The sequence below is a fragment of the Leiobunum rupestre genome, chromosome 6 (assembly GCF_980474605.1).
Source record: "Leiobunum rupestre chromosome 6, qqLeiRupe1.1.hap1, whole genome shotgun sequence".
NCBI lineage: Eukaryota > Metazoa > Arthropoda > Arachnida > Opiliones > Sclerosomatidae > Leiobunum > Leiobunum rupestre.
Window position 1 is genome coordinate 54,671,570 of NC_143389.1, and position 9,329 is coordinate 54,680,898.

Sequence of the window (9,329 nt, forward strand, 5' to 3'; positions counted from 1 at the left end):
AATTTTGATTGTTGCGTTAGATGAAGTTTTAGGTGTTACAAATTCGCTGTCGGAATACTTACAAAGTTCGAAAGTTGTTTATACGGAAGCCGTTGCCATTTGCTCAGCTACTGTAACTACCTTAGAGGAAATTAGGAGCTCTGAGCGCTGCGACTCAATTTGGGAAGAAGCTTCGAAGTTGGCGGAGTCCGTTTTTATCACGGTACCGGATCGCAACAGTGAACTTTTAGCTTTAAGAAAACGAAAAATAATCCCCAACAAAAGGCTAAAACATAGTATAATCACATGCACGACGGGAAGTAGAGAATCGGAAGCAAATACCATAAACAATCAGTTGAGATCCACCTATTACCAATTAATCGATAAATTTCTATCGGAAATGAAAACTCGACTACTGGAAAACAGTGGGTTATTAAAGAATGTAATGGCTTCTGATCCCGAGTCAGAAAACTTTCTTAACGAAAATGACGTCTTAGCCCATTGCCAAACATACAGCCGGTTTAACTTTGACCTAGATTCCTTAAAGGGTCAAATTAAAATAGCTAGAAATTTGATTAAATCTAAAAATTTAAACAGCGTAATAGAGTGCTTTAATTATTTGATGACGATGGACAATGGACTTCCGGACCTAGCCAAGTGCTATAAAGTGGTTAGTAGAAGGAAAGTGAGGGCGAGACGCCGATCCCAGGATCGAGGATCGAGGATCCAGGATTTAAGGGGTGAAATGGGGGTAAAATCGTCGAAAAGTCAATGTATTTATGATATTTCTCGCGACGATTTGTTTTCCCACATATCAACATATTATGTCCAGGCCACTTGTTTATTTATCTACGCTTATCTCGAAAGACACTTGAACGTATATCTTATCACGTTTTATCGTACGGAATAAGTTGAAATGATGTAAAAAGTGATAACCTAGGCGGCGCGCGTGCGCGGATTACCCGGGGGACGCGGTTAATTTGAATTTAAGAGTTTTTTGACGTCATGGAATATGGGACGCGGTTAACGTGCGCGGATTGGGGCGCGGTTAATTTGAATTTAAAACATGGATTTGAGTGTTTTGACGTCATGAAATATTTGTTAAAATGACGTAGAATGGAAATATTTTTAAACTTCATTTTAATATCATTGTAGTACTTAAATATGCTTGACACTTGAACCTTTCTCAAGAGTATTTCAAACGAATATCTAAAGTTTAAGTATGAGAAACGTATCGTTCTCAAGTATTGTAATTGTACACGTGATTCCGTATGAGGACCGGGTAAATTCCTAAATACGTAACGCGATACACTTCAAAATGCGTATACGTAGAATGGAATTAATTTTAAACTCCATTTTAATAAATAAGATATCGAAGATAAATAGGGAAAACCGTATAATAGTAAGACCATATTTAGAAAGTTCACCATCTGAATTGTATTGGAAGTGACTCCGAGGAACCTTAAAATGTAAGTAAGAATACTCAGTGATAATTCTTAACTTGTCTTGTCGTGAACAGCGAAATAAAAGACGCGAACTTTTCCGACATAAAAACCGGTAAACCTTTTTCCTCTTATTTCAAAACAGAACTGGCCGTTAATTTATTTTTACACGCGCAAAATAACACCTTTTTTAACAGCAACCAAAAACTCACTTTCACGCGCGCGTGCGGTATATAAACATTTGAAAACGAATATAGGTAGATGTACTATACAAAATTACGATGTGTACAACCGAACATTCCGCCCGCCTTGAAATAACGAATTTCAAATGAGATAGTAAAAGTCCGAAAAGTTACATTTGCATACATAAATAACCCTTAGTAAACAGTTTGAATACAATTAAAATCAGTCTAGTGGTAACTGGCATAATTTAACTACGGGTCTTTTCAGTGATTTGTCAGAGGTTCTGACAGTTACGACGCGAACTTGATTGTCTTGTCCTGGATGAAGTTCAGTGATTCTTGCCATTCTCCACTTGGTTGGAGGTAAATCTTCATCTTTGAGCAAGACCAAGTCGCCGACTCGTAGATTCGGTTTTGGTGTAGTCCACTTTGGACGTTGTTGAAGGCGAGAGAGGAATTCATTTCGCCAACGGTTCCAAAAGTGCTGCAGTACTTGTTGGCCCAATTGCCAACGTGACAGGCGGTTGACGTTTTCAGAAGTGAGATCTGGTTCGGGTATTGCGGTGAGCGCATCTCCGATTAGGAAATGTCCAGGTGTCAACGCATTGAAGTCGTTTGGATCCGAGCTTAACGCCGTTAACGGACGTGAATTTAAGCAAGCTTCGATTTGGCAAAGAAGCGTTTGCATTTCTTCAAAGTTTAGAACCATGGTGCCAAGAACTCGTTTCAGATGATACTTGACGGACTTCACCCCGGCTTCCCAGAGGCCTCCAAAATGTGGCGCTGCAGGCGGATTGAAGTGCCAATTAATTCCTTCGTCTGCGAGCCATCGTGACACATGATCGTTGTTGTTTGTAGAGACTATGAATTTGATGAATGTTTTCATCTCTCGATCGGCTCCTGTAAAGTTGGTTCCACAGTCGCTGTAAATGTCGGCGCATTTTCCTCGTCGAGCAACAAAGCGTTTCAATGCTGCCAGAAATGCTTCGGTGGTCATGTCACTGACAAGTTCAAGATGAATTGATCTTGTGGTAAAGCAAGCGAAGACGGCAATGTATCCCTTAAACCTGAGGTGACTTCGTCCCTTCATTAGTTTAAGGGTAAATGGTCCTGCGTAGTCGACTCCACACTTCAAAAATGGCCGAGCAGGATTTACTCTCGCTGGTGGTAAATCGCCCATAAGTTGCTTTACAGTGACTGCCTGCTGTCGTACCCATGAAACACATCTTCTGATATGGAAACGTATGGCATCACGAAGACCGACGATCCAATAACGTTTCTGTAAGACAGAAGTTAGTAGTTGAGCACCTCCGTGAAAATGTTTTTCGTGCTCGTGTTGTATTAGAAGTTCTGTTAATTTGCTCTGTCTCGGTAACAGTGCCGGATGCCTTTGTTCGTATGGTAAGTTGGAGTGGCAAAGTCTGCCACCAACTCTAAGAATCCCATCTTGATCGATGTACGGACGCATCGAAAGGATTTTACTTTTCCGTGGTAATTCTTTGTTTTGTTTAAGGCAAGCTATCTCTTCGTTAAAACTGTTGCTTTGGACGACCCGAATCCAATGGGATAGCGCCTTTTCGTTCTCTTCCTTCGATAAAGGTCCAGTAATCCTCAATTCTGTCGCATTTCGCGAATTGAAGACAAAACGTAGAATGTAGGCGGTGATATGAATGAGTTTTTTAAGCGCTGAAAATTTGGAAAGGAGCGTGAAATCCATTTGATGATGTGTTACTAAAGAAATAATTCGTCTTTCCTCGGATAAACATTCATTTGGCTCTGAGAGTTCATGTAGTTCTTGCGTTGTTGCGGCGAAAATAAGGCACTGCGGTCCATGCCACCAGAGACCATGATTTCCCAGTTCGCTAGCGGATATTCCTCGAGAAGCGCAATCTGCAGGGTTGCTATCTCCTGAAATGTGATGCCATTGCGCTCTCGGTAGTTTCTCGTGGATTTCTGACACTCGATTGGCTACGAACGTTTTCCAACGTTGCGGTGGAGCTTTCAACCAAGCTAGGACGATTGTTGAGTCCAACCAGCAATGAACATCAGCTATATCCAATCTCAATGACTCCCTGATCAGTTGAATCAGAGAAGCCAAAAGTAATGCACCAGATAATTCCAGTCTCGGAAGTGTGATTTGTTTGAGCGGAGCGACTCTTGTTTTCGCAGCGATCAGTTGTATTTTGATTTGTCCGTTGTTATTCACCTTCTTCAGGTATACGGCAGCTGCGTACGCTTTCTCCGATGCGTCACAAAATCCATGCAGGCTAATGTCTGTAGCATTAGCTTGCGAAATGTGCCGTTGAACCGTAATGTTTTCAATTTCTGGTAAATCGGTTCGAAACGACCTCCATTTAGCTTCAAGTGGTTGGGGAAGTTGCTCATCCCAATTCAATTTTAGCTGCCACATTTCCTGTAACATCAGTTTCGCTCGAACGGTTACTGGTGCCAACAGTCCCAGAGGATCGAATATCCTTGCTGTATCCGAAAGAATCGTACGTTTAGTGATTGAACTTCTTGACGCTGGAGAAGTAACCATAAACGAGAAATTATCAACCGAAGGAGTCCAATATAGGCCGAGAGTCTTGACTGATTCGTCGTTCTCGATGCATAGTGGCTTTTGTAAATCCTTCATGTTGGCTGGTAGTGTATCCAATAATGCAGCTTCATTCGACGCCCATTTCCTTATTTCAAATCCTGCTTGAGATGTAGCTTGAATGATTTCTGACTGAAGTCTTAAAACGTTCTCAATCGTTTCGTCGCCTGTCATTAGATCGTCCATGTAGAAGTCATTTTGTAAAGCCGAAGATGCCAACGGAAGTGTCTCTTTCACGTCATGGCCGAGTTGCTTCAAGACTTTAGTTGCTAGGTATGGCGCTGATGCGGTTCCATATGTAACCGTTAGCAAACGGTATTCGAGCAAGGGTTCGTGTGAGTTGTTTCGCCAAACAATTCTTTGAAGATCGGAGTCGTCTGGATGTACTCTAATTTGACGAAACATTTTGGCAAGGTCTGCTTTCATTACAATGCAATGTTGACGAAAGCGAATAAGGAGGTTGACCAAATCATCTTGAAGTTTTGGCCCCACTAGCAGATGATCGTTTAGGGAAACTCCAGTTGTAGATTTGGCAGAGGCGTCGAACACTACACGAACTCTCGTGGTGGTACTGTCTTCTTTGAATACCGCATGATGAGGCACGTAGTAAGATGGATTGGTTTCGATTTTTATTTCATTCGAGGGAATGAGTTCCATATGTCCAAGGGCAATGTATTCCCCCATGAACTTGCGGTACTCCTCATAGAGATTCGGGTTAACACGTAGACGTCGTTCTAAGTGAGAGAATCGACGGATTGCCATTTGTTTAGAATCTCCAAGTTTTGGTGCATCGTTTATCTTTGGTAATCGTACAGTGAATCTTCCTGTAGAGTCACGTGTATGTGATTCTTCAAAGTTCTTTTCACATTGAATTTCTGTTGGAGATAGTATTCTTCGAGGCTGGATGTCTTCTAGCTCCCAAAGATGTTTCAAATCTGCTTCCAATGTACAATGGTGGACCTTTATTTTCGAACTTCTTCCGGCCATCAGCAATGGACCGGAAACTGCCCATCCGAAAAGAGTATTAAAGGCACCTGGAAGACCTTCTTTCCCCTTGCAAATGCCATCTTGTAAGAGCTCTAGATACACGTCAGCACCTAGTAAAATATCCACTTGTCCAGGGCTATGAAAAGTTGGATCAGCAAGTGTTAAGCCTTTCAAGTGTAGACAATTTCCAGGATCGAACGGATTGTTAGGTAAATAATCCGTGACCTTTTTCAGGACGATTGCCTCGACGATGACCTCCGACGTGTTAATGATATTTGACTGAATATTCACCATGACACTGCCTTGAGAGGTGTTCATTCCGGTTGCTCCAATTCCGTCAACTGAGACGTTGAAACGTGTTCGCTTCAATCTTAGTTTCCTCGTGAATTGTTCCGTGATGAAACTGGCTTGAGAACCCGAGTCCAGAAGCGCTCGGGCTGGATAAAGTTGCTCGTCAAGTCCCTTGACTTGGACCATTGTGGTTGCCAAGATAACTTGGGTTGATCCAATTATTTCACGAGATGGGCATGAAACTACACTGGAGGTTGCCTTCGTCTTCGTTAATTCCTTCTCTTGATGTAGAAGTGTGTTATGTCGTGCGTTGCATTTCCTACAATGACCAGATTTGCAGTCATTGCTTTGATGACCGGTTCGTAAGCAATTGAAACACATGGCACTCCTCTTGACCATGTTCCAACGCTCGTCCGAAGATGCATTCAGAAAATTGGTACATTTGTATACAGAGTGTGTTTCGTTGCAAAAGTGACACGTCTCGCTCAGAGCACCATGATGAGCCTTTGTACTCGGTCTCTGATGTAATGGAGGCTTCGACTTGATTGCAGTAGTTGTAGGCGGAGCTGCTGCTAAGGCTCTGGCCCGTTGTTCAAGAAATGTAACGAGATCCTCGAAAGTTGGTCTTTCGGTCCCCCTCAGGGAAAGTTCCCATTGTCGGCGAGATTCTGAATCCAGTTTTTCCTTTACAAGATGAAGTAGTATGGAGTCCCAATGTTGTACTGGTTCTTTGAGAACCTTGAGCGCCCTTATGCATTCGGTGGTGGTATCGATGAGCGTTCGTAAAGCGGATGAAGATTCTTGGATGACGTTAGTTTGACTGAAGAGACGTTTTACGTGTGCATCGATGATTTCCCGGGTATTGTTGAACCGATTGTTTAAGATATCCCAAGCCTCCAGATAGTTAGCGTCAGTTACCGGAATAGATTGAACGAGGAGCGCTGCTTCGTTTCGTAATGATGACTTCAAATACTGAAACTTCTGAGCTCCGGTGAGCGATTCGTTGTTGTGTACGGTGCCCGTGAAGAGATCGTGAAATGGAAGCCAATCGACGTAACCACCGCTGAATGATGGAAGTTCCAGCTTCGGTAAACGTACATCACTAGCTGGTCTGACTTGTCTCACTGGAATGTTTGCTGCTCTTTCATTCGATTCAGTGACGAGTAGGATTGTCAGATCTTCGAGTCGAGCGATTAGGGGGTTGTATTCATCTTCGTGATCCGCGAAATCATCGTCGTCGGGATCGATATTTGCAACTACGGCATCGTGAACCTCATCCAAGTCTTTCGATAGTTTTTCCACCTTGTCTACATACAGCTTCAAGGCGACGTCAGATAGATTCGTTGCTGTTTGACCCACCGCATTTTCAATCCTGGTGATCTGTCCCTTGATAGCTGCTCTTCTTCTCACCAGAACATCCATGATGACTTATGTTGATTCGTTTACGATCGCGATATGATCGATGGTTTAAACGGTTTCCAACGGAGAATCCACGCTAATTTTCACTGTCTCTCACGGAAAGATAGCCGATTCGATGATTAGTTGAGAAACATAATCAAGTTGACGAATGTATCCGGCTCGACGGACCAAAAAATGTCGTGAACAGCGAAATAAAAGACGCGAACTTTTCCGACATAAAAACCGGTAAACCTTTTTCCTCTTATTTCAAAACAGAACTGGCCGTTAATTTATTTTTACACGCGCAAAATAACACCTTTTTTAACAGCAACCAAAAACTCACTTTCACGCGCGCGTGCGGTATATAAACATTTGAAAACGAATATAGGTAGATGTACTATACAAAATTACGATGTGTACAACCGAACATGTCTTAATGTATTTATTTTATAGGAATTGTTCATTTCCTGTGTCTGGTGATAAAGGGTTAATCGTTTATGCAGATGAAACCATCTACTGCGGTCTATTAGATTTAACAAAGGGCATTAAACTAACAGAAGCGGAACTGCAAGAGCTATGGACAAAGAAAGATGCCATTGAAGCTTATTTCAATAACGAAGCTGAAACTTCATGGGTTTTCACAGGTTCTGAAACCAAACGGTTTTCGGTTCATAGATTTGCCGAACAAAAGGTTTTAGATGTTAGACAAATGTACCATGGTTATGGGGTAAACTATGGAAAACTGTTACCGACTAAAGAGGGGGTAGCTTTCGCTCAATCTTCTTGGTTGAATTTCCTCGACCAGTACGAGTCTATTCAGAAGTGTTTAAAGCAAATCAAGGAAATAAAGGAGGCGATGACTAACGTTGTAATTAAACAATTACACGGAGCTCTTAAGAAAGCGTGCAATGGCTGCCAAATTGATCATCCATCTCAACTCCAGCATGATTGTATCATGACGGATTATTCTAAGCGTGTAGATTTACATTTTTATGAAATAATTATGTCGGTAGATTGTGAAAATATTATTGAAATGTTTACTATTCGCTGTGAATTGTCGAAAGAAATTTTAAATAATATAATGTCACTAATAATATGCAATGCTAAAAACTTGTTAAAAAACTAATAAAATTGATTGCACTAATGTTCCGATTCTCATTAACCATTATGGATTTAAGCTTACAACATCCAATGAATGGGCTTGTAGCCGGGTCCACCCAATGCGGAAAGTCATTCCTGGTGGGACGGTTGATTCAACATAAGAAGACCTGCATATCCCCTCCTCCGGAGAGGATAATATGGTGTTATACCGAGTATCAGCCGAAACTATTTCAATCAATATTAGAACATACACCTTCAGTCGAGTTTCACGAAGGGTTACTCGATGTTAATATATTAAACCCGCAAATTAGGAATTTAGTTATTTTAGACGATTTGTTATGCGAGATATCTAATAATAAAGATGTAACTAATTTATTTATTCGTGGATCTCATCACAGAAACACCTCCGTACTAATTTTAATGCAAAACCTTTATTACCCCGGAAAAGAAATAAGAACTTTAAATTTAAATGCTCATTATCTATTTATTTTTAAATCACCACGAGATAAATCAACAATTTATCATCTCGCGAGGCAGATATCTCCAACCAATAGCAAATACGTTATTGATGCGTTTCAACAAGCTACGTCACGGAAATTTGGGTATTTATTAGTTGACTTGAAACCTCACACCCCAGATCAGTATTTACTACGAACAAGTTTAATACCGGGTGAAGAATCGGCTGTCTTTATTCCAAAATGAAGTGTATTATAGAAGGGAATTTTTTTAGGGTTAATCGAGAGTGGATTATTAAAGAATTAGCTTACGTAGTATTAGAAACTGAAGAATCGGAAGTGTTTACTTTCAAATCTCCATGCCCTTTCAAAGAGCTTTCAAACGAAAATAAAAGACAATGCAGATGGATATCTCATAACATTTGTCATCTTCGATGGGATGACGGCGAACGTCCTTACAGAACGAGACGTGACATTTGCAATCAGATAGCGGAAAAAGCTACTTCGTTTTTCACCAAAGGTTTAGAAAAAGCTGCAGTATTATCGACACTCCTCGGTGTTCCAGTAACTAACATCGAAGATACCGGCTGTCCTAAATTATCAGAACTAGAAGACGTTGAATTAAACTGCCCTTTTCATTCCGAAACTGTTCATTGCGCTTTAAGAAAGGCTAAGAAAATCTCTAAATGGATGTCTCAAAACGAGTAAAGGAAAACCTAGACTTTCTACGTTTCCTGACATCCTGTAATCTAAATCAAAGAAAGACAGCTATTAAATACGCTAGCAAGGAAGCTATACTGGCTCTCGTTGAATGTTGTATAAATGTATTACACGGAACAATTGAACTGTCAGAACGTCATCGTAAGCGGTTAAAGAAACATAGCGCGGTTATACGAAA